At 37.3% G+C, this 24,278-nt stretch overlaps 1 protein-coding gene across 6 annotated transcripts in view; it reads left to right on the top strand.

The window, feature by feature from the left end:
• The first annotated feature begins 4,414 nt into the window (after positions 1 to 4,414).
• The window catches only part of Lpin (phosphatidate phosphatase LPIN), a 162,964-nt gene continuing 143,100 nt past the window's right edge, over positions 4,415 to 24,278 (top strand). For 4 of the 6 annotated variants that reach the window (XM_089099293.1, XM_089099291.1, XM_089099287.1 and 1 more), the window contains exon 1: positions 4,415 to 4,505. The gene's annotated coding sequence lies outside the window, so the exon portion shown is untranslated. Of the gene's footprint in view, positions 4,506 to 17,651; positions 17,700 to 24,278 lie in introns of those variants that run through there. The other 2 variants (XM_089099290.1, XM_089099289.1) reach the window with 2 other exon arrangements.

The raw sequence follows: 24,278 nt of genomic DNA, 5'->3' as shown, positions 1-24,278 counted from the left end.
ACAAGTAGTTGCAATAGAAGTAGTATTAGTGGTAGTAAATGTACTTTTAAAAGTAGTTTTAGCAGTTGTGTGCAGCACGTACTGCCTTTTGGTGAGACGATCTTCCCCTTTAAGCATTATCTGAAAGTTCCAGCTTAATACCCAAATCAATTCTTGAGTACGCTATTTTGACAATATGCATGCACATAATGTCTTTTGATCTAATTCAAATCTCCCCTTAATACTGTAAATGGAGTAGTGTGGCAGTAGTAGTGGTTTCACTTTTAGTAGCATTGGTGGCGTAAGAATATTGACTTTTTGATCACCTCCCTTATCACTTCCTGATTCAAATTAATATACTAAGTTATTCCCGCGTTATACCCTTTTCATAACCCGTATACACCTAACGTGTTTTGATTTATTTCAACACTCCCCTCAACATTCTCTGAAAGGCTCACCTGAATGCCCTGAAATTTTCACCTGAAATTTTGATTGGCCTTTGAAAATTTTGATTTTCCAAAACAAATGTTTTGGAAAATAATGGGTGTGGGGGGAGGTTGGTATCCCTCCGATCACTTTTGACTATTAAAAAGGGCACTATAACTCCTAATTTCCATTCAAATGAGCCCTATTCAAAGTTTATATGACCATTCATTTCATAAAACCTCATATGGCCCCAGGGCATAGCTTACAACCCTTGGCCCATGGCTCTGGTGGGTCGTGTCAACTCTTGAGGCTTTGTTTATATTCTATGGACTATTTTTAACCCAGTGGCTATCATACAATTTTGGTCAAATACGTTTGGGGAAAAGAGAGGGTTGAAGGGAGGGAGTGGCTAGTTGCCCTCCATCACTTTTGACTCTTAAAAAGGGAACTAGAACGTTTAATTTCCCATTAAATAAGCATAATCTAAACTTTATACGACCATCCATTTCATAAAAACCTTAAATGCCCCCAGGACATAAACTACAACCCCTGCCCCTGGGCTTTGGGGGGTGTCAACCCTGAAAACTTTGTTATAGGCTCTTTGGACTATTTTTAACAGGATGGCTATTTCACAATTTTGTTCAGCTATGTTTGGGGAAAAGAGGGTGTAGGGGAGGGAGATAAATTTCACGCGAACCACTCCTTCCATAAAAACTTTATTTGCCCCGGGGCATAATTAACACCCGTTGCCCCCAGAGTCCGGGGGGGGGGGTGTCAACCCCAAGGGCTCTGTTATGTGATCTGTTAACTGTTTTGAACAAATAGCTTTCTCAAAGTTTCTATCAGCTGCATTTTTAGGAAAATGCAACGTGTGTGTGTGTGTGGAGGGGGGGGTAACTGTACCCTGATTACTGACCCTAAAAAGGGCAATTAGAACTTCTGGCTACCAATTCAATGAGCCCCCTCTGAGATATATACGCCTACCCTTTCTAAAAGGACCTTATATGCCTCCGGGACATGGATTTTAGCCCTTGCCCTGAGGACTATGGGGGGGTATCATCCTCAAAGACATAATTTTTGGACCTTTCAACTACGCTGAACAAAATGACTATATCAAAATTTCGATTGAATTTGTTTGGGGAAATGAGGGGTGGGGTTGGGGGGGCTGGTTGCACTTCAACGACTTTCGACTATTAAAAAGAGCACTAGCTCTTACAATTTCCGATTGAACAAGCCCCTTTTGAAGTTTCTACGACAATTCCTTCTATAAGAAATGCCTTGATCTAACCAAAAAAAAAAAATAATAATAACAACAAATTGTACCAACATCGTTCTTTACTTAAGCAGCGCCATTGCGCTGTCCATGATTATATGTTCGCGATATTCACTTTTTGAAGTGTAAATACCTTTGCGCAAGGACCATGAATGAAAGCAACTATTTTGGCCCCTTTCTCTGTTGCTAGCTGAGTCTTTGAGCATATTATAGCCTAGTAAAGAGCAAAGCATTTCGTTCAGATTTAATTATTACGCAATGCATAGGGTTTATAGCCACCTAATAACCGTACTGACATAGCTTGCAGCCTACTAGTATTTAAACATTGAGGATGAGAAAAAACCTTACTAACATTTTTTTCTCAACTATTTGTGGACTTTAACTGTCTTCCATTTACAGGGCCAGGGGCGGATCCAGGATTTTATTTACGGGGGGGGGGGCGGAAAAAAGGTTGATCCGAAAGAAAAATCTAGAAGGGGCGCAAAATAGGTTGATTCGATAACTTGCGTTAGGAGCAAGTTTAACTGACGCAAACTTGAGTTAATTAAGTAAATTACACTACTTTAGACTACGCAAGGGGGGTGCGCGCCCCCCTCTGGATCCGCCACTGTAAAGGACTAAATTGAATCAAATTTACTGCACTATCTAAAGAATGTGCGTATAGCCCACAGCTGTTATTGCTTCCAGCCGTTCGATTTGCTTGTAAGCTGAATGTGAATTCTCGAAGTCTTCAAGTTCTTTTTTCATCCTGCTCATTACTTATACCGTCACCGAAGAAGATGTGCTACTCTAGCCTCAGTACGAGCAATAAAATACAGAAAATTCTCTGTTGGCTCATTGCTTTTTGTTTTCACATGCTAAAACCGTTTTTCAAGTGAACAGAATTTTTCGTGGTTTCGCTGTACTTTTTCTTGGAAAATTATACTTCCAGAAAAGTGAGACTTTCTTTGTTGTGCGTATGACGGTGCAACAATGACCAGGAAGGTATGATAAAAAGCACATTGTGACAGTTGGCAACCCTGCAGGCAGATAAAGTGTCACCGTTATTTGTTGTATTAAAACGAACCAATGCCATCAAGCCAGAATTGTCAATTACCTCGTCTCCAAATCCTAATTACTAGTCCGGAAATTCCAAAAATCCTTTTCTACTAAAAAAACCCTTAAAAGTCCCTATCTTACGTAGTCAAGCTACAATCACACGGTGCGCAAAACCGTGTGGTTTTTGTCTGGCCGTAATCACAGTTTGTCATGCAGATAGAAGAATAATATCGCTTTGAAAAGTATTTAGATCGTTTAGAGCCGATTTTACATTGGCTATGCAGGCCTTGAATCACTAAAATACATTGAATCCCTAAAATTAATGGCCATAACATAAGTAACATAGACACTCGAATAACGATTTGAATAGTCTAATTGAATTTAGATGCTTTTGATTGTTTGTTAATAGACTTTGAGAAGGTAAGGCTCGTGTAGACTTGCCTGCTTAAACTATTACTAGCCTAGACTGCTCTATTTTTAAAATTTTTACTTCTCTTCATCCAGGAAAACAGTCTTTCATGACTGCTGGAGTCAGAATAAAAAAAGAACCCGTTTCTTTCTCCAGAATCTTCCAATTGTTAGGTGAAAATATGTTACAGAAATTGTTTCTTTATCTTGCTTTCAAAAAGTCAAAATGAATTAGAGAGAGTTAAGCAAGAGAGTGGTGGAGCTTATAAAAGCGTCTGTGGGAATAGGCTAAATTTCAATGTGTAAGTAATTTATTTAAGTTTCATAGCGTAGGCCGCTTAGCGTAAGTGATAAAGTGTCAATGTGAAACCGACATAATCTTTTAAAATAAGCATCTTCAGCTGATTTAAGGCCTTAACTAGATTTACTGTAATGCCCGTCCCGCGTTATAGTCACACTTGTCGATAAAATCAAAATTACGCGTGACTACAATGCCAATTACGTTCACCGTTCGTAATTTCTCGAATTGAACATTGTTCAACTTTCAAACATAAATTTCTTGACTGACCAATCAGAGTCAAGGTCTAAGGCATAATTTTTAAAACTAGAAAAAATGGAACTTAGTATTAGTAGAGCACAGTGGGACACAAATTACTGTTGATGCAAACTATCAGTCGATCGATCAACAACTAAATTTTGAACCAATAGATAGAAAAAATAGTTTAGATGGAAGCGAAAAGAAAAGAAAAGGACATACACAGACCTAGTTATAATATATATATAAAAGTAAAGGACACAACACGTCAACGGGCGTAACTCTAAGGGGAAGATCACATAAAATAAAAAAAATAAACCAATTTATCGTAAGTACGAACGAGGCAAGCTAATTGCTCATACATCCTCCCAAAAAGGACAGGCAGGGCAGACGGGGCATCGTTAACTGACAAATTATTTATGATATACCGATTTCGGGTGCGCCTTGAGAGGTATATAAGAAATTTAGCAAATATAAAATAATTAGTCCCCAATTCTTCCTATCCTTATTACGAAGGATGTGATTAAAACCACAATAGGTAATAAATAGCAGGGGCACAATATGCACTCTTAAAACTAATTTCTTGCAATTTTAATTTTTTGCTTTTTATATACAAGTATGAAGCTAAAGTCAAGAAAATTGCCTTGTTATTCATGATATTTGGCTTTCTTTATCGATAGATGTGACTATCATGTGGCGATGTGGCGCGGACATAGTGTATAACCATCTAGCAATTAAAGAAGAATAGAAATAAATTAGACTAGAGGTTCTGGGGCATCAAAAATTGAAGCTTATGTCACGGAACTAGTTTATGGTCGAATAACTTCAAAATCAACAACAACTGCTGTAAGTGTGTCTTTCATTTTTGATGTTCATGTAACTCAACTTCCATTCAATTCAACCCCATTAGATAAATTTGCTGTGGTTGATCATATCTAGGCTAGGCTTAAAGGAAAACAGTAAGAAATTGAAGTAGCACTATTAGAATCCTTATCTTATTTTCTTAAAAATACCAAGGTTGCTTTTCTGACAGTTCCCTCCCCCTCCCTGGTATAGCCCCAATAATATAGACCTAGCCTATTTCTCTGATCTTTTGTACCTTGTGACCCATTATTTGGTGAATATTTACCCATTATTTCTTCTTTCTTAACTGGCTTCCAGTAAAATTTTAGTTTAGCCACTTTTCACTATCTTGGAAAGGGGTTAGGTTCGGAAAATTAAACTTTCAGGGATGGGTCTACAGACTAAAGTAGCCTATGTCACAGGAAAGAATTTTGAAGTACCTACCTCCTCTCGTTCTCCCCTTAGAGGGCAGTGACCCTTGATGACCATTAAAAAACTTAAATTTATGAAACTGAAACCTTGCAGAAAAGATCTTTTGCTTAAATGATGAAGGGTAAAAATTAGGGTAAGACACCCAGTAGTCGGCCACCTGCCTATTCTTGGACAGAATGTAACTAACAGGGAACCTAGCTCTAGGCTAATGTGCTTAGAAAGTTTTTATAGGCCTACAAAGACAAAGCTGGTTTCCCTGGTCACTATTAGATATCCATATGGATATCTAATAGTCATAAAATCCAATGGTCAATAAAATCCAATAATCAATAAATCCATATGGATATCTAATAGTGACCAGGGAAACCAGCTTTGTCTTTGTATAAAAACTTTCTAAGCACATTAGCCTAGAGCTAGGTTCCCTGTTAGTTACATTCTGTCCGAGAATAGGCAGGTGGCCAACTACTGGGTGTCTTACCCTATATATTTCCTAAATTTAGAAAAAAAAATATTGCTATAGCTTAAAATTCTACTCAAGTAACAGGAATTGTATTTTCAAAACCAAGACCAGAGAAAAAGATACTGATATCTGAAAATTAAGGTAAAATGTTGTTTTGTCAAAATTTCCGAATTTCTAGGCTACCTATTGAGTAGACAAATGTCTAAGACTTAGAAATCTGAAGAGGGTTAACATGGAAGCTTGAGAATATCTTCCCAGAGTAGGCCTATGTTTTTGGATCTGGATTTATTACTGAAAGGTTCATTTTCCTTACCAAACTCCTTTCCAAGGTATAAAAAGGTAGCTAAACTGGAATTTTACCCTGGCTTTCTTGTATTTTTGACTTGGTGGTTAGCTTCTTGTAAGAGATTTCAGTTCAAATGCTGGATAAAAACAGCCTATGCTATTATTTAAAATGATTTTGAAAAAAGGGTGACAAAGGAGTCTTGGATCTAATTGCACCAGTAGCAATTCTTATATTTCAGAAGATCATTGAATAGTGATTATAGTTTATTTGTTTTGTTCTGGCAAAATTCTAGACAGGCTGCCTTTTGCTATATTGGAAAGTGGTTAGGAAAATAAAAATTTCAGTAATAGATACAGTGCCAAAAACATACTCTGGGAATGTATTGCCAAGCTACTATGTTAACCTGCTTCTGATTCCTATGTCTTAGAAATTTGCCTACTTGGCAGGCCTATATCTATTAGAATTTAGAGAAAACAACATTATGGATTTATTCTCTTCTCAGTTTCTCATTCTATGGTTTTAGTTCTCAAAATGCAGTTCCTGTTAATTGAGTAAAATTCTAAACCATACCAATGTTTTTTTGTTTTTTCTAAATTTGGGAAATGTATTTGTGGATCTTAGAAACCTGATAAATTGGGGTTAAGCAAAGTTCCAAAATTGTGAAAATACTTTTCTTGTACTTTATTTAAGCAGAAGATCTATTTTGTAAATTTTCACTTTTGTAACACAAAGATTATTAAAGGTCAGTGATCTCTAGAGAGAGAAGGAGTATGAGTGGGTACTTTAAAATACCTTCCTGGGACATACTGAATGTCAAAATCATATCTCTTCTCTAGTGGCAATAGACCAGTGTGGGTAAATTCAATTTTTCAAGCCAAGAGGGGCAAGGGATGTCCTACAAACTGCTTGATACATTTAGCTGTTCACCTTTGACCTAATTCTAGAGTATCTTGGTCAGATTTATTAATTGGATTAGCAATGTACATACCAAACTCAAGCTTAGGTTGAGTTAGACCAAGATTCTGACCAGCCTTCACAGCATTGGTCTGAGCACATAATTGAATTTTAACTCTTGATCAATTAATAGCCCCTTGTTTGGTATGACTGCTTACAAGGCCATCACCAGAGGAGGGGGGGGGCTTAGGGGGGTCTGCACGACCCCCCCCCCCTCTCTGAAATGTTTGTTTGACTTGTAAAAACATAACAAAAATGGATAAAAACAAAAAAAAGATCCTGGTTATGGCCTTGACTGCTGATAGTGGGTTGCCTTGTTATGTCCACTGATTCCATTGAGTATGGGTGCCTTGTTGCTTTGCAGTTCTGGACATAGAATTCCTGCTTCTAAGTCTTTTCCCAGCAAGTAAATGAATCCAAGTTTGCTTATGTGGTTTCTGTTTTATCTGGACTTTTGATTGAACCAATTACTTCAAATTGTCTGCACAAAGGCTTATTTTATTTTTGATATTAGGAGGTGCAGCATTAATGAAGATATTGAGTGCCTTCTGGCACTCTGCTTCTCACTTGCACAGCATTTTAAAGAAGGTTTTGCCTGTTTTCTCCAAAAAATTAAACTGCTTGTTTTCTATTACTCAGAAGAAGCATCACCTAGTCAATAGTTTATATGTTGATTGCAGTTGCTTCTAGCTTAATACACAATCTCCTTTTACCTTATCAACTGCTTTTGCAAAACTTAGTAAAATCATGTCTACTGGAAAGCCCTTGTTATTATTATTTATTATTATTATTTTATTATTATTTGTTATTATATATTATTGTTTATTGCAAACCCATCTTTGTACAAAAAGAAAATGACAGAGCACTACAAAGAGAGAAAAAACAAAAGCAAAATCCATCACTATACAACTATGATAAGGTAACTAGAGTTGAAGAGTAGTGTTGATGAGTTTTGAATTGCATGTCCAAATTGGATATCTCAGTAGGTATTTTGCAAAACAGAAAAAAGTAGAGTGGATTTTCAATTTATCAGCATGTGTAGCAATATTACATTAGGTTGCAATGTAGAGGATGTGGGGGAGTGCAACAGTGTTGTACAGCATTGTCAGATAACAGTGATTGAAATGAAGCTTAGGAAAGGCTATGGAAGAATAGGCAGCTGATATGCAGTGTTTGATGACTTCTGTTAGGAGATGACAAGTATGAGAAATGGTATTTCCAATGGGAATAACAAAATAAACGATTTGGTCAGACGGGCAGATCTTTAAATTCCCACGTACAACTTCATGAGGAAGTGGGTCTTTCCAATTAAAAAGCATGACGTCAGACTCTATAGCGTTAAATTCAAGACCAGATTTTAAATATTCTGCTTGCAGTTTTTGGAAGGTTTCAGAAATTTTGTCCTAAGTTTGGCTAGTGTTAAAAATGTCATCAGCATAAGTGATTAAGGAGATATTTAGGCCAGAGAGAAAGCAAGATATCTCACACTGGTCCTGAGCTCTGAGGACATAATTATTGAAATAACAAGGTGAAGCAATTGCGCCTTGCCTGGTTCTTCTCTTAACTGATATAGTTCTATCCAGTGGCCTTGCTATTTCAGTTTACTTAAGAGGGATTTTAAGATGGTCTTGTAGCTTAGTATACATATCCCTTTGAGATCTAATTATAACTGGTTTGACTCCTCTTTTAACAGCCCTTAAAAGCATAAGGTGTGGGAGTCAATGGTGTGGTGAACATCATGACTTGCCAAGGCGAGTGAGCTAGCTGTACAAGAAGCATCAAGCAGAGCATGTCTATAAGTTTGATGACACAACCTCTTTTATAGGAATGCCCTTAATAGAGGCCAGTCGAGGGTGACACACCCCCAGGCAACAAGTATACATTAAAGATTTTATATAAATAGGAAACACAAAATATTACTATTAAAACTCAGTGAAAACAAAACTCCTGGTAGTGCTTTCTACTTGAAATATGCCAATGCCATGCATTAATATTCCTGAAACTGGAAAGCTCTCATTCCATATATTTGATAAATTTGAAATCAATTGTTTATCTGAGAATTTTCATTCAATGGTTCTTTGGCACCCTTGGGCTAAAATTGATTTTCTGCAACAAAATGGCAGAAAATTTTGCTTTTGTGAACTTCATTCCCCCAAAAATTTATTTTTTTTATCCAGTTTTAACACCACATTAATAGGAGCAATACCAACTGTCCTATGTAGCTTGACTAGGTTACCCAGATTTCACACTCATGAAACAATTGACTCCAGATCAATAATGAAATTATTCTACATGTAAGATTGTTTGATTTCTGGGTATAAGTACACACATTGAGTGCAAATAGTTTCAAGTCCGTTTTGGAATATGTTCTGAAGCAGCTGCCCAGAGTCATATATGTCTCTGGACCTTTCTGCATTTAGCTTTGTATGAATAAACATCTTTTTTTGCTCATTAATGGGCTTGTGTATTCTGGCATACCAAATAGTCATTAGGTTGTAACCAAAAAGAAGGGAGTTATCACCTGACAGTATTTCAGTTAGGTACAAATGACCCACTGGCCTGTAGAAGATTAGGCTAATGGGTGGGGATGGGGTTTGGGTAATCTTTCTTTAGGTCTAAAAGAGCTAAATTTTTTTTGTGGCAATTTCTGCTTGATTTCAATTTGACTTGATCATTGATTCTAATTTATGTTTGTTTTAAGATTTACCTTTTTATCCATAATCTATCATTTTTAAGATTAAACTGATGATTTGTTTTAATTTCTCATTGTTTTGTGTTTAATTTATTTATTGATAGTAGCCTAATTTCTGTTTTTTTAAGTTAGAGCTATTATATGACTTTATCTTACATCCTCTTTGGTCTTGATGTGGATCTTTACTTTTTTTGAAATTTTCGTTTCGAAAAACTCTATTTAAAATGAATCTCCAATAAGTTTTTACAGATCATGGTGTACAGGTAGGGGTGCAATACAGGAAAGACATGCAAGGTATAGTCTCTGATATGTAATAATAATTTACATAAATTTTTAGATAGGCTTCTATACTTCTTTTGTAAAGCACAGGTTCAGCATGCTGTACAGTTTATTTTGTTTGCCCCCGAGAATTAAAGTTTCAACCTTCAATACATCCAGAAAAAATACGTTCGGTTGTTTGTCCTTTGGCAGGCCTTATTTTCAGGAGAACCAATATTTTTTCTATTTCTCCTTCCACATGGTCTAAGGACTTCCAGGTCTAATGACTTAAGGATATTAATTCTGAGTCAATCGGAATAAAAATTTTGGGCCACACAGGGGGGGGGGCTCCTGACCCTTAAATCAATTTATATTTTTATATATTAGGGTCACTTGTCTAGGGACTTACGACTTAAGTTTCAAGCTGTGCAGAAAAAGTTTGTTGATTCTTTAAGAGCCCCATTTTGAGGCAAACCATATTATTTTTTTTGGGGTCCTCCTTGACCAAAGCACTTTCAGATATAAATTTCAACCCAACCAGAGGCAAGAGGGGCTCATATCCAGATAGTCAAGGTGCACAGGATATATAATAATTTGTTTCTCCACATTAGTGGGGGGCAACCGCCCCTCTCCCTGCCTCCCCCCAAACGACGCCCCTGAAGCCAACCTATAATACAGAAATTACAGCTACTGTTTTAAGGGGGTCTCACTTCCCCCCCCCCCCCCCCAAACCTATTTTTTTGTGCTTAAAGGTTCCCTTTTTCCAGGAGCTTAAAGATTTAAGTTTCAAGACATTTGAGGAAAAAGTTTTTTGGTTCTTTTTTGGGGAAAGTTTTTTTTCTCTTTGTCTTGTGTAATTTTCTGACCAGGGCTTTAATATCTAAGGTATGAGCTGATAAAAACAAACGAAAATTTCGGGCAGTTTTGTCCCTTAACTGTGTTTTTTACATTAGGCTTCACTTGGCCCAGAAACTTGCAGCTTTTTTTTCCAAGCTGATGAGGGACAACTTCTACTAAAAACTCACTGCAGCACCAAGCCGTCTGAGGTCAACACAGCTACGCTCGTTCCTCCTCTGTCCCAATCTATCCAGAGCCTCCCTCTTTACCCCCTCCCTGGAGGTTCTAATTTCCCTTAAGTACTTTCTTACAATATCTTTCCACCCCAACCAAGGACAACTTGCTTTCCGTTTAGCCCTAGATGGTTGACTGAAAAAAGGATTAATCTCTGGCAATCTCTCATCTTTTATCTGCAGAAAGTACCCTAGCCATCTCAACCTTTCTCTCATTATAGCCCTAGACCACACATTTCGTTCAGCCTGTTGTTTGCAATACAGCCAGTCAATTGAGTGCCCAAAACAGTCTGTAGGCAATTTCTCTGGAAAACATCTCCATTTTTTGGAGTGCCCATGCTGCAGAATCACATTTGACCACTGTCATCACTGTAGATTCCAATATTCTAATCTTGGTTTGCAGACTTATCTTCCTGTTCTTCCAAATTATAATCAACTGTTAAAAACACCTTGGACCTTGGCTATTCTACTTTTTACATCTTTATTGCACCCACCGTCTTCACTAATAATAGTGCTAAGGTAAGTGAAGCTGTCCACTTGCTTGATCTTTCTTTACCCATTGTCACCTTTTCATAAGTCTTAGTGACTTAGTCTTCTTAACATTAATTTTCAAATCTATTCTAGAAGCCTGAACTTGCAAGCCTCTAAAAGTTCATTCATTTTGCTCACGCTTTCATCTAGGATGTTTAAATCATCAGCATAATCTAAGTCCAGGGAAGTTTTTCTTCCCCATTAGGCTCAATGTCCTCCCATTGCCTTTCATGTGCTCCTTCAAACTCCATCAAAATGATGCATATAAATGGGGATAGTAACACAACCCTGCTTAACTCCTGATTTAATACAAAACTAGCTACTAACCTCATTTCCTACCTTAACTGCAACAGTGTTATTCTCTTACATAGCATTATCACCTTAATGGATTTGTCTGATATACCATTCAAGGATAGGACCTTTGCTAAAGCTCTTTTATCAGCTGATTCAAACGCTTGCTCATAATCTATAAAACTGATGACTAAAGGTGTTTGATGACTCATGCACTTCTTAATTATTAACCTAAGAGTGAAAATTTCGTTGACACATCCTCTACCCATCCTAAAACCGCACTGTTCTTCTCTTAAAAAATTTTCTACAACATCTCAAGTCTAAAAAGTATCATCATAATAAGTAATTTGCTACCTACAGAAACCAGGCTAATGCCTGTATATTTACCACACTCACTCTTATCACCTTTTTTATACAGCTATTTAATTAGGGTTTTCCTAAATTGCTAGGTACTTCTCTTTTTTCTAAAGTCAAATTTATTATCTTCAGTAACTTATTTCTAACTTCATAGCTACCATATTTAGGAAACTTATTTACCAGAATTATTAGCATCTGTGGCCTTATTGTTTTTTAATCCGTTTAGTGCTGTCACTAATTCTTCCTAACAAAATAAATCTTCACATCAAAAGTGCCACAAAGTTTTCTTTCCTAAACACCAACCATCTTCTCTTTGCTTGTCACAAAACATCTTTTCTTGTAACTCGCGCTTTAGCACGTTCTCAATATGTTTTACCCATCTCTCTTTAACTTTTTCTTTATCTCTAATTGTGGCCCATTTCTATCTTTATTGGGACAACTCTAGATTGGCTACTCCTCTGAATTTATTAACATGTCATTACAATATTTTACTATTTTGCCGTCTAGCTGCATCTTCCAGATCCTCAGCATTTTGACTCATGGTCTCTACTTCACAGCTCTTTAGTTCATATTTTAATGCTTACTCGACTTTCTTTACATTCCTCTTATTTTTATGTGATCTATCACTCAGATAATTCTTGTACAAGCTCCATCTCCTCTCTGTTGAACATTAAGCATTTTCGCTAATACTCCAAGCTGCGTTCTTAACTTTCTTCCCTCAGACACCATCAGAAACTTTATAAATTATTTTCCTAAAATTATTCCATCCATCTTCCTCATTGTCAAATTTTAAACTTTCCAGTTTAGTACTCAACTCTTCCTGGAAAGTTCCTCTTAAATTCTCATCCTGGAGTGTACCAACGTCATAGCTTCCTGGGAGGTAGTTACCCTTCCTAAGCTTCAGCTTTAAATTAACCCTTGATACTATTAGATAGTATTCTCTACTTTTAACATCAATAACAGCACTTCAATATACTTTAGTATCTTGCACTGATCACGCCAGTCTTCGGTTTACAATAAAATAATCTATAAGGCTATCAGCATCATGTGAAAACTATGTTAGTCTATTGACCTTTTTATGACCAAATATTGTATTGGTTATAACTAGATTGTTATGCCTACAAAATTGCAACAGTCTATAACCATTACTGTTTTCTTTTCCTACACCAAATTTACCTAGGCTAGGATACTATTTATTCCTGTTTTTACCGACCTGATTGTTAAAATCTAACAAAAACACCAAATTTCTACCTAGAACCTTGTCTATTTGTTCCTGAAACTCTAAGTAAAATTCATCTTGAGTCACTACTATCTCTGTCAGTTGGTTCTGCTGGGGCATATACTACTATGACTATACCCTGCCCTTTTTAGTCATAAAATAAGCTATTAGCATTCTAATATTAATACCTTCCCAATCTGAGCAGGACTTATTCCCTATTCATCAACAGCCCTAATCTCTGCCCACGCACCCCATCCTTCCTGCCTGAGTAAACAAATTCTATATCACCTAGTTTCTTGTTTCCTACCTCTTGCATATGGATTTCTGAATGTCCTAATACGTTCAGTTCGAAGCGTCTGAATTCCTCTGTCAAAATGTCGATACGGTGGCTATTTTTTAACGTTGTAACATTCTAGGTTGAAATTTTCACATTCTTTGAATCATTGAAATTATTTTGGCATCAGGAAAAGTAATGGCCCAGAACCAGTGCAGGACGGGGACCAACACATCTTCCCAGGTCTACACAGAAGCGATTAAGCCGGCTTAGAATGGGCAGCAAGATATTCCTGGGTACCTCCAGTTGAATGGAATCTTGGTCACAACATGGTTTTCAGCACTGGGCGATGATCTTCTGTTAACAATAGTCGAAATCCTGCACAGACAATCTCAAGCCTCTTATCTCCAACGCATTACATATTCATGTCTGCAAATATTATGCTACCATGGGGAGCCAACCTGTAGTAGATAAATTAGCTAGAAAGAGGTTTTACAGCCCGAAAACACCCACCAAAACAGACAAAGTCTAGAACAATCGTCCTTTAATCAGGATCCTGTGCAAATGCTGTGTTGTTTACTAGGCTATGATTTCCTCGAGGGGCGCCACTCCTTAAGTTGGAATAGAGCTGACCGCAAGGACCCCGACAGGGTCGATGCAGCCCTTTGCAGAGGCCTTTGTCCATAGATCTGGATCTTAAGCCCTGTCGCAGTTGTACTCCTATAGAGGATTCTGCCACGATGCTGTTTTGCGTCACCATAAAATTAAGACTCATTGCTGCTAGAAGGTTTGTAACTCACGGGACGTGTTCACTCTCCGGTGGGCCCTGCTGAGTGTACATTCGAGGGGTCTTTTTCCTCCTCTGCCCGTATTTACAGCCCCAGGGCGACGGTGCCCCAGTTTCTATTATGGACACCCAGGGACTAGGTCCCCCCTTGGTCCGTACAGAACAAAATATTGGTTTCCTTAGCCCAGGCAACAACTCGTGGAGTTTTCAAGCCAATTGGAAAATATGTGTCATTCGGCCCCACATCTGAGGGTCTGTGTCCCAGCTAAAAAAAATATTGTTGGTCTTTTCCGCGGAAAAGGCATTTTTTTTATTGTGCATTGGAGTCGCCATGGTACCAGGACGTAGGATATAAGTTTCACGTCAATCGAAAAAGGACCAGTTTAGGGCCCTTTTTGTGGGGGGGGGGAATGCGTCCGAAATAAACTTTTTTTTTACATTTGGACCTTATTTCGAGTCCAATTGTTGGGGAAACCGAACTTTCTCTTCTATTTTTTCTTGCGCATTTGGGCCTACGTGGGCCATGGACTTCAGGATACAAATTTCAAGCTGATCAGGCAATCAAGATTTTGGAAATTTTGGAGCCCCTTTTTTGGGAGTGTAAGTGCCGTTAATAAATTTATTTTCTATAGTACTATCTTTTCCCCAAGAGGCTTGCAGTCTTAAATTTTAAGACGTTCAGAAAAAGTTCTCGGCTCTCTGTCGGGGCCCGTTTTCGGGGATATCAATGATTTTCTGTTTTTTTCTCCTGCCGCAGGGCCTCTTTAGCCCAAGCATTTAAGGATATAAGTTTCGATTTGATCAGATATTTTTTTTTCTTCTCATATTTACCTATTTTTTGGGGTGTGAAAGGGCTGAGCTCGAAATTTTTTTTTGAGTTATATTAGGTTCCTCTTGGCCAAAGGACTTGTGATTGTAAGTTTAAAATTAATCAATTTCAATAAGTTTGCTGGTCCTTTATAGGCTACCTAAAATCCTCACCCTCCGAAGATGTTATTCCTCTTTGCTTAGAGAACGGTCTCTGTAAGTTAAAAGCGAATATCCAAAAAAAAAAACAACATTCCCCTATTTTCAAACGGTTCATGGCAGTGAAAATAGTAACTAAAGATTCATAAAAAAAGGAATTAAAAAAAATTAATACATAAAATAAATTGGCTTTTTATGCTGATTCCAATATATAAAATGCATTAATTTTAATGGACCCATCAAAAGCTGCGAGCCTGAGAAAATTTGCCTTATTTTTGAAAGATGCGCGAAATTTTCGCAAAATATCAAGCGATCTTAATGAAAATCCATCAGCTTATCAGAGGATCCTACAATGGATGTTTCAAGCTCCTATCTGCAAAAATGTGTAAATTTGCATTTTTTTTTTGTCAGAAGAAAGATCACAGATGCGTGTTTTTTTCTTCTTTTATCTTTTTTCTATTAGATCTTATCGAACCAATGATCCTAAAAGATTGGGAAAGGGCTAATATGAGCGGTAATTAATTATTCTAGTGCCCTTTTTAAGTGACCAAAAAGACTGGCGGGCAACTAACCTCCATCACACGCCAATTTTTCCTCCCGGTACTTACGTAAAAAAAGAAAAAAACTTTTCCGCATGGTGACCCATGGTCTGCGTTGCGCAGGTACCGATCTCTTGATTCACTGCCTTCGACCAGGAGTGCAATGTGTCGTTGGGGGCAAATCGTCCGACGTTTCTCGTGTCTTCCCCTCAGATTTCTCAAGTACCCATTTAGAGCTGGGTTGACTCTGGCTGAGCTTATAGAATCACACCATTGATACCTTTCCCAAACGATTCAAGTCTGAATCGCTAACCACTCGCTGACCACTCTCTGTATACGTCCTATCAAAATTTTGAGATAGCTATTATGTTCATCATAGTTGAAAGATCCAATAACCTTTGCGGATGGCATGGCCCCCACAGCCCCTGGAAAAAGGGCTGTGAGTTATGTAATTCGCCCATTGTAAACAGACATATAGCACTTGTTAATGGAATATGCGGAACAAATTTTGGGAGGAGGGATTTTCCACGGGGAGAAATTTCCGGGGGGATTTCTAGGGGAAATTTTACAGAGGGGTGATGTCCAGGCATGACTTGACACTAAAAGTAAGGAGCAACATTAAAACTTAAAACGGACACAAATTATTCAGCATAGGAGGGGACTGCACCTTCTTCATCCATCGCTGTCTACGCTAAAGTTTCACTTTTTCTCCCTACGACTCCTGAGACACAAGAACCGTTGGATTTGAATGAGAAGTATTTAAAAAAAAGAAGACAGTACTTATTAAGAATTCAGAAAACACTCGAAGAACCGCATCTAGAGTCTAATGAAATCCTAATGAAAAACAGGTTGCTCACTCCGTGAAAAATGTTTAAACTTTAGTTTTTTTGGGGTTGAAGGGGCAAAAAAAGATACATAGGTTAGGTTACATATTTAATGTATGCTAAGCTTTACCCCCACCCCCTATTGTGCAAATATATAGCCCAACTTTGTTTCTAAACTATTGTATTTTTATCATACTTTGTTTTATTTCATTAGCATTAACAAAACTTAACTTCCCGCGTGTTTTCTGGATTCTTAATAAGTACCGAGGAGACTTGAGTGTAAAGAGTAAGGGAGAAGGAAAGAGCAGCCTCCCTCATATACGGAATAATTTCTGTTTGTTTCAAGTTTTAATGTTGCTCCTTACTCGCAGTTGAAATTTTTTTTTCTTTTAATTTAACTTCCACTATAAAACCTACCTTTAAACATTAAGTAATTTGCGTAATTTTCTACCCTCTCCCTGTGGGGCTCGTGTCATCCCTGGAGGCATATTTATTGGACATTTTCATACTTTTGAACCAATTGTTTATCTCCAATTTTTGTCTAATAAATATGGGACTAGGCAACAGGAGGGCTGAATAACAAAATTGGGATGGGATGGGGATTGATTACTCTCTGATTACTGTCGACTCTTAAGAAAGACACTTGAACTTTTAATTTTCAATCTAACGAGGCCCTTCTCAACTGTGTACGACCCTTCTCCCCTTCTCTACGAAATGTTCGGGGAAAATAATATATGGTAGGCAAATCGCTGTTTATTAAGGCAACATATGAGCGTTTGTTCTGATATAGCTTTGTCTATTATTTGACAAATTTCGTCATGTTTCAGCTCAAATGGGGCTATTATCCTATTTATTTACCAAATTTTGGAACTTCGGGACAGTAATCGACCTGAGTATTTGACCTATAAAGATTTGAAAAGGAATTTGCCCCCTTTTCACAAAATAGCGTCTAGCCGACGCTTTAATGTTTTTCTTTCATGATACATCATCAAGCCTTATCTTAGACACTAGATAGATTTAATAAAGAATGAGAGAAAAAATACATTTGCTAGTTATTGCGAACAGGTTTTTCTTGAAAGGTGATTGGCTTATAAGGAGGCTTGACTTTACGCAAAATCGTAAGATACGTCATTCGATTCTCGTAGTTAATTTCCCTGCTGTGTGTTTTTTGAATTCAGTTCACTTTTGTTTTTAACACTATAGACTGTGGTTATATTCTGTCTACTGTGATTTGTAAAGAAGAACGGTAATAATCTAGTAAGTAGTAAGAATGAAAGGTTTTGTGCCTATACGGAAATGATAATATTTATGCTTCGTATTATAACTTAGTCAAACACGTGACAGCGTTGTCAATTAATGAAGATATGAAGGAAGACTTTAAAATGCCCCAGCCAACTCATAGCCTTGGCTAATTTTTGCATGTTTGAAGTCTGCATGTCACTCTTTGGTTCTACAAAAAGAAATAGTTTTTTGATAATCTGTCTTTTTTCTTCCCTTACAACAAAAAATAGAATCATAGACTACAATTGTCAATTTGGATGGTGACCGGCGTTTACACCCTCCCCCCCGGCGTTTACTTCCCGGAAAATACCCCTCCCCCCCGTGGAAAATAAGGCTTTCCAAATTTCAGAATTTTATTTGGGTTTTGTTGGTATATATTTCCCATCTATTCTGTCACTTGTCTTTGTCTTGTCTCACGCTAAGCAGAAAGAAACTAACGAAGAAACCGGTTTCTTCTCGGGTTTTACACAGGGTAAACTTGAGTGAGTAGCGTATAATACACAAACATCAAAATTCCTTCCCCTTGCGGAAAAAAAACTCATATAAAATTCTCAAATTTGGTAAGCCTTATTTTACACTGAGGGTATTTTCCGCGGGGGAAAATACCCCTCCCCTCTTTTGACACTAGGGAATATAGGAGTGCTGTTATTGATTTTACAATTGAGGATCACCATTTAGTAGTGTCTAGGGTTAATCAAAAGAAGATATTCAGGAAAGGAAACTACCTTCCAAGAAGTTACAACGTTGGTAGAGGTTAGGATGAGGATTTTAGAGAAATTTTCCAGGAACAGTTGAATGCTAAAATGGAGTCTAAAATTTGACAGTGTAGAAGATGAAGGGAATAATTTTAGGATAATAGTTTGTGAAGTGGCAGATGGTGTCTTAGGGAGGAAAATTAAAAACGTAGCTAGGAATATTAATAAAAATGCTTTTAGTATAGTAAAGAGGAGGAGGGGCTCGTACAAGAAATATTTGAAGGAGGAGGGGCTTGTACAAGAAATATTTGAAGGAGGAGGGGCTTGTACAAGAAATATTTGAAGGAGGAGGGGCTTGTACAAGAAATATTTGAAGGAGGAGGGGCTTGTACAAGAAATATTTGAGCCATAGATAATATGAAAATAAGAGAGATGTAAGGAAGGTAGAGAAAACACTGTAATATAAATTAAGGTGTGAAGCAAGAGCAGATCCAGGATTTTTGTTCGGGGGGGGGGTTACTAGTTTTCGACTCGGTTTTCGACTAATTTTACTAATTTTTACTAAGGTTTTCTACTAATTAGCCTACTACTAATAATTTTTACTACTAATTTTCGACTCGGTCAAAAATTTCGGGGGAGGGGGGTTCAAACCGGGTAACCAAATTACCAAATTTGAGAATTTTGAGAAAAAACCGGCTTACCAAAGTTGAGAATTTTATTGGAGTTTTTTTTTCCGTAAGGGACAGGAATTTTGGTGTTTGTGTATTATACGCCACTCACTTAAGTTTACGGTGTGTAAAACTCGAGAAGAAACCGGTTTCTTCGTTAGTTTCTTTCAGCTTAGCGTGAGACAAGACAAAGAAAAGTGACAGAATAAAAGGGGAGATATATAACAACAAAACCCAAATAAAATTCAGAAATTTGGAAAGCCTTATTTTCCACGGGGGGGGGTATCCTGGGGGTATTTTAAACGGGGGGTATCCTGGAGGCATTTTCCACGAGTGGTATATTCCGGGGGGGGGATAAACGTCTAGAACCAATTTGGATACCTTGTATTCTAATTAAAATGAAAAAAAAGGTTTAGGAAGCTTATAGGAAGAATGGGAAACTTTTTTTTAAAAGTACTAGAAACTTTAGCGTAAAGAGCAAGGTATTGAGGGGAGAGGGCAGTGCCTTCATAAACGGAATAATTTCTGCTCGTTTTGAGTCTTAATGTTGCTCCTTACTTTCAGTTAAAGAAACTTGTTTTTTTTTTAAATTTAATTTCTGATCGTTTTTCAAATAATGCCGGTAAATCTGGCTCACCCTCCATGGAAAATTCCCTCCCCTCTCGGGAAATACTCCCTGGGAAGTTTTTATCACGTAAAATACCCCCCCCCCCCGTTAAATTCCAATCAATCAATCAATCAATTTTATTCAATCAATACACTCAACAACATACACTTCAATATAATTTCCCCCGTAAGGCTCTATGGCCAGGAAAAAAAACAGAGGAGAAACAAAAATGAAACAAATACTTAAAAAACAAAAACATTTTAAAAACAAAATTCTTCGCTGAAATTCTAGCCCACCCCCACCCCCTGCCTCCGTAAAATTTCTTGCAGAAGATTCAGCCTGGAATATTCTGCTCAGCATAGTTTCATTTGAAAAAGACTTTTAAATTCTAATCGTTTTCCAATTAGTCCGGAGTTTCCCCCCTTACATGGAAACTATTTCTCAGAATTCCAAACACGCTGAAAATTTCCGCCGAACAATTCCCCCGGAAAATCTCCACATGCAAAATTGAGTAGGCAAAGAGAAAGTAAGACAAATAAATTCTTGTAGGAATTCTGTCAAACCCTCCAGTGTTAAATTTTTCCTGGGAAGTTCACCCCCCGGAAATTCCCCTCCAAACGGAAAATTATCCCCAAGGAAACCCACCCCGAGTACAAAATTACCCCTCCCCCCAAACTGTCTGTATACTTCCCAGTAACAAATAATATACCTAAACAATGGGCAATTTTTATGATTTGAAGACATATCCCCAGGGGCTAGGGGGGTGGTCATGTTATCTTCAAAGCCATAGTTTTGAGACTTTTCAACTATGGTGAACAAAATGGCTATCTCAATTTTGATTGGGCGGCTTTTGGGGGAAAAGAGGCCTGGGATTTTATATGTTTATTGATATCAGAATCCCGTTTTTTAGAGCTTCGGTTACTGTTGAGCCGTGTCGCCCATTACTTATAGTTCGTTACCACGAACTGTTTGATACCAAGGATGTTTCTACTAATCAAATTATCATGTGTTCCATTATTATACTATACTACTGCTACTAGTACTAACAACTCACTGCAGCACCAAAGCCGCCTGACGACAACGCAGCTACGCAGGCTCCATTTCCATCCTAAATCTGTTCAAAACCTTCCTCTTTATACTCTCCCAGGCAGTTTTTCTTACGACACTCTCTATCCCGTTCGTGGAAGACCTGCTTTTCGTTCAGCCTTAGACAGTTGGCCGACAAGGACAATCTTTGGCAATCGGCCACCAATCATCCGCAGAACCTGCCCTAGCCATCTCAACCTTTTTTGAGTCGGGTACCTAAAACAATCCGTAGTCAATTTTTCTGGAAAACACCTAGCAAATCCTGATCCGTTTTTCGGAGCGTCCACGCTTCAGATCTATACTTTACCACTGTCATAATAACATCGGTAGGTACTTCCCCTTTTTCAAAAACTATATTCACAATCTTCAGTATCTTATAAACAAAAAATCGCGAAGAAAGGAAGAAAACGAGGACAATTAACAGCCAGTGAAAAAATTGAAAAATTATGCAAATATTTCTGTCAAGACCTCCGCTTGACCGTCCTCAGTGCAGAATCAAACTGATAAAAATATAAAAACCAAACCTTAAAATAATTGGTCGTCCAATTTTAGTTTGGTGTTTTTATTTTAAGGTTAGGTTTTTATATTTTTATCAGTTTTTCTTGACCGAAATATCTGCATAATTTTTCAATTTTTTCACTGGCTGTTAATTGTCCTCGTTTTCTTCCTTTCTTCGCGATTTTTTGTTTATCATGATTAGCCAGTGTGGTCTCAGAAATTTATTTTCTTCAGTATCTTATCGATATGATATGATATGATATCATATCTTCAGTATCTTATCTCTAAACTCAGAACCACCATATTTAAGAAACTCATTTACCCCACTATCACCACATGGGGATTATTATTTTTAATCCTTTTACTGCTGTCACTAATTCTTCCTCGCAAAACATATCTTCCTTTGCATCGTAAGTGTAACAAATATTTTCTTTCTTTTCTGCAGTATTTCTTGTAACTTTATCACGGTTTAGTACAGTCTCAAAATTTACAATCGGGCTCTTTTTACCAATTTTTTTTATCACTAAAGGCCCCATTCCTATCTTTAACTGGGACAAGTCCAGATTGACTATTCCCTCTCAATTTATTAATATACTAGTGCAATAGTTTACTATTGTGCAGTCTGGCTGCATCTTCCAGATATTCGACAATATTATCCATGGCCTCCACTTTACACCTCCTTAATTTAAATTTTAATGCTTCCTCCGCTTTTTTGACAGTTCTATTATTTTCATACGATCTATCACTTGAATAATTCTTGTACAAGCCCCTCCTCATCTCTATTAAACATAAAGCATTTTCACTTATATTCCTAGCTGGGTTTCTCATCCTGGAGTCATCCAAGATCCCTGGAGTTATCAAATTTTAGTTCTGGAGTCTACCAACGTCATAGCTTCCCGGAAGGTAGATACCCTTCCGAGATTTCAGCTTTAAATTAACCTTAGACACTACTAGACAGTGACCTTTACTTTTAACATAAATAACAACACTCCTATACACCATGCTATCTTGTATGGATCCTGCCAGTCTTCGGTTTACAAATTACAATAACATAATCAATGAGGTTAGCTGTCTTACCGTCGTGTGAATACTATGTTTACTTATGGGCTATTTTATGACCAAATACTGTTCTTGTTATAACTAGATTATTATACCTACAAAATTGAAGCTGTCTGTAACCATTACTCTTTTTTTTCCTACAGCAAATTTACCTAGGCTAGGATAACATATATCCCTATTTCTACCTGGGACCCTGTCTATTTGTTCCTGTAACTGTAATAAAATTCATCTGAGGTGCTACTATCCCTACAAGTCTGTTCGACAAGGGCATATACTTCTATGGATACCCTGCACTTTTTCGTCATAAAGCACTCTATTAAATAAAAGACCCTAGATAATGCTGGCTGATCGATGTGTGAAGTAGAGCATTATAATCACCGTGGTCGAAAACCTTGAATCGGAGGTTTTCAGTCATCTTACACATTGAAGAATATCACGTGTTTGCTTGAGTGACTCTGATGTATCCTTTTTTCCTGGTGCTAGTTGCGGCTGACACGTCTTGATAGCCTTTAAGTAAAATGCAGTTTTTTGAAAAATAACTACATTTTGTGTCACTTCCATGTTAGTAATTGAAAATGAAAACGGATCAAAATTATATTATTGGAACCATCCTCGTCGAAAACTCATAATCAGAGATGTTCAGTGTGGTCTCTGAGCTTCCCTAGGGGATACCCAGGGGATAACACACTGTATTTGTAGTCGAATGTCTTTCGGTATGCAGTTTGAAATTCTGGTTTGTCAAGACTTAAGTCCTAGCTTGGCGTGGAGGTAAGTAGTGTGACTGCAAGCTCATCCGCATGTGTGTGGAGGCAATGGGCCTATGAGGCCGGAGCCTTGATCCAGTTGGGTCCACCCCACTACAAATTACAATAACAATATGTGGTTTTACGAGGAATCCTTGGGTTCCTCCATAGATGTTGACATGCTCTTTCGAAGCTATTCCTCGTTTATCCCCCCTTACACTGACTTTTGGAGGTTTTTTTGCTTACTTGTTAAGAACATTCTGAACAATCTTGCCAGATTTAAGTCGTAGACAAAAATTACTTAAATTTTTTTCTACATATTTATTTCGGTTGAAATCAACTGGGAAGTAAAACATAATAGATCTGATCCTTCTGATGGGAGTATTTTGTACAATTTCGATTCGCTTTGGATATGACTGGATGGATATAATGTGAATACATTCTTAGACCACACTGGCTATACATGACAAACGAAACTCAGAGAAGAGAGAAAGTAACAAAATGAAAAATAAAATCAAAAAGGGCAATTACACCGGCTATTGAGAAAAAAACTTTCATCGTTTTACCATACATCCCGAAACTTGGCGATAGACTTCGAAAATTTTTAAATAAACAGAATCTTTCTGTTTCTTTCAGAACCGAACAACAGGTTGAACATTTTTTTAACTTAGGACATGATAAAAACAGACCCTGTACTGGGTAGTGGTGTCTACAGAATACCGTGTTCTTGTGGAAAATTTTACATTGGTAGAACCCATCAACAACTAGGTGAACGTTTGCATGAGCACAAAATTTCAATAGACAAGTCCCTGAGATTAAAAAATAACAATGACAACTTTGATTCGGCATTGGCTTCGCATATTTTCGTAAACCCGACCCATCTAGTTTTGTATGACGAGGCAACCTTAGTATCAACTGTTAATGACGTACCACAAACTTTTAACGAGGTAGTTGAGATAAAAAAAAATATATGAACCAAACTTTAGCAATAAAAAGAGATAGGCCTACTGGAGATATTTCATTTAGCCCAATTTATGACAGTTTAATCTTGAAGGACTCAATCAATATTTTAACCCGAAAAAACTTAAAAGAACCTATTTGCATATCTAATGAAAACCGAAATTGTAGACCAGCCAAAATTAATTCAAGACGAAAGATCCTTACACAATAATCTTGTTAAATTTAATTTTAATTTATTC

This window comes from Artemia sp. Qi Xiang Cuo, chromosome 13 (genome assembly GCF_049724085.1).
Source record: "Artemia sp. Qi Xiang Cuo chromosome 13, ASM4972408v1, whole genome shotgun sequence".
NCBI classification, from domain to species: Eukaryota; Metazoa; Arthropoda; class Branchiopoda; order Anostraca; family Artemiidae; genus Artemia; species Artemia sp. Qi Xiang Cuo.
Note: the sequence above shows the minus strand (reverse complement) of the source record. Positions and strands in the feature narration are given on the sequence as shown.